Source organism: Morone saxatilis, unplaced genomic scaffold, assembly GCF_004916995.1.
Source record: "Morone saxatilis isolate NCDOM2014 unplaced genomic scaffold, NCSU_SB_2.0 Contig20, whole genome shotgun sequence".
NCBI lineage: Eukaryota > Metazoa > Chordata > Actinopteri > Moronidae > Morone > Morone saxatilis.
The window spans coordinates 24846775-24849267 of NW_023339763.1; the positions used below are offsets into that span (position 1 = coordinate 24846775).

At 37.6% G+C, this 2493-nt stretch overlaps 1 long non-coding RNA gene across 1 annotated transcript; it reads right to left on the reverse strand.

Annotated features, from left to right (window-relative positions):
* Nucleotides 1–735: 735 nt before the first annotated feature.
* Nucleotides 736–2450, reverse strand: LOC118331693. The gene is made up of 3 exons (XR_004796895.1): nucleotides 1288–2450; nucleotides 1094–1190; nucleotides 736–1007 (listed from the first exon to the last, which is right to left on the reverse strand). It is a non-coding gene; the product is annotated as an uncharacterized LOC118331693 (long non-coding RNA).
* Between the last annotated feature and the right edge of the window lie 43 nt (nucleotides 2451–2493).

Sequence of the window (2493 nt, forward strand, 5' to 3'; positions counted from 1 at the left end):
CTTTGACCACTGAGGCAACAGTCAATCCCTTTTTCTCTTAGCCCAGGTAAGACCGCTTCTGAACAGTTGTACCCCATGTCCTGGATAACATCTGTGTGTGGTGGCTCTTTGATGCACTGACTTCCAGCCTTGGGTCCCACTCCTTGGGCAATGTCCCCCCAAATTTTGAATGGGTTTGTTGTCCATCTCAAGGCTGCGGTTATCCCTGCTGCTTGTGCACCGTTTTCCTACCATCATTTTTTCCTGCCACCTCATTTTCTATGAATATGCTTGGATAATTCAGCTTTCTTTTAGCAATGACCTTTTGTGGCCTTTACCCTCCTCTGCTGGAGGCTGGCAAATGACTTGTCCTTTTCTGCACAAACTGTCAAAAAAAACCAGCAGTCCTTTCCCCCTGATTTGTGTAGCCCTTACTGAACCAGACCCATTGAAGATTGAAAGACATTTAAAGGCTCAGGAAACCTTTTTGCAGGTGTTTTTTGAGTTAATTTAACTGATTAGAGTAACAATTGTGAATGTACAATCATCATGAAACTATTAACCAATTATTCTAAATTTTCCTTGAGATACTGGAATTTTTTGGGTTTTGTTTAGCTGTAAGCCATAATATCAGAAATTAAAAGAAATAAAGGCTTTGAAAATATTTTCACCTTGTGTGTATGAAATCTACATAAATATGAGTTTCAGTTTTTTTGAATTGAATAACTGAAATAAAATAACTTTCTGAGATTCTAATTTATTGAGATGCACCTGTATATTAGGCAAACACAATACTTGTTAGTAGGAAACATTCATTTTTGGGTTTGACTTTTCATGGGATTTGTTGAATACAAAAAATATAAAACGTCACCAGATGTCCACACAGAGGTATATGGGAAGTATACGTACACTGCTAGAGTTACTATGGCGGTGAACAGCTGTATGGTTTTCAGCACTATTCAAATCTCCAATGAACTCCTCACACCTCTGGCAATAGAATCCAATTACTGGTGTCAGAAAACTCATTCCTGTAAATGGACAAAAACATTAGTGGAGCATATGGAGTATTTTAGAGGAAGACAGACAGGGGTTTCATTAGAGAAAACTGCTTTACCATCCTGTTTCAACAATCCTTCCATTTCTTTCATCAAGGATTCCATTTTAATCATTATGGCTTGTTTCTCTCTCTTCCTTTCCTCATTGTCACCTATCTGGGAAACACAAGTGACAATTTCAAAATTAGGGTTTTGCCATTCTTTAATGTCAACACTCAAATGTTGTCAATGACACAGCTTGGAAATCCTTTACCTTGCTTTGATTACAGGATATCTGAGTTGTGCCACTGCCATCTCTTTTTGCCCGCTTCTCCTTTGTCGCTAAAGGAAGACGGAACAACAAAGTAATCCTGTATTCTATATCAAAAGCATTAAACAATAAAGACAGAGAAGAGAAATCAACTGACCAGGTGGCAGCAGTTTCCAACTTATTTGGTACACCTCCAAGTTTAGAAGTCACACAAACAGATCCAATATATTTCGTATAATCTAAATGACTACCATAATTCAGCAAGTAAATTCACATCAAAATAAACAAAACATTGACCATGTATCCACACTTGATTTTACAGATCAGCAGACTTGTTTACATCAGGTGACTGTCATCTTAACATCTGAGGCTGGCATAGTTCTGTATTTTATTCATTGTCAACAAATCTCATGGAAAGACCAAAACCAACAATGTGTTCTCTCATTAAGTCTCTCAATACTTTCTGATTCTGTCTCTGGCAGATTCACAAATACAACAAGGGAAGCTAATATAGTTTCATTAAAAAGGCCTATTCAATTCCTAAAACATCTGGGCTCTGCAGTTTTTGTTGGAAACTATTTTCAGCTGCTGACTAGTGCGCATTTGTTTCACAAATAAGTATATTCTAAAGCAGGACAACATACATTCAATCTTTTGATTGATACCAGTACCATTATTTATTATGCTCATATTCTTTTCCGATTCCCTTATTAAATCTTGATCAATTTCATGTGTGGATAAAGGTAGGCCTACAAAGGTTTTCAGTGTGAATGTGTCAAATTTGATGTCACTGCTTTGCAAAAGCCCAACTTTCACAGAAATGCATGCAGGCATCGATAAAAGAAATTGATAAACTCAGTGGCATAAGATTCTGATGGATTGGATGATTTGGAACCAGTTTTCAACTGGAACAGGTTCTCGATTCCCATTTCCAGGGTTGACTTAAAATGTACTAGTGTGGGTAATGAAAAAAACTGTCATCTGTCAATAAATTATTGGTTTAGGTCTTTTTTTATGTGATCATGACATTATAGATGCAGTTCAAATTGTTGGCATAAACAAAAGTCAATTAAAGCCTCAAGCAGTGTTGAACAGGCCCTCGCACTCGGCGCATGTTGGGGTGTGCTGCGGCTGCGTCACGTGCCGCTGTAACACGTGAACATTTCACGTAAATCATTTCATGTTCAACGGAATGTCGTAAATAGCACA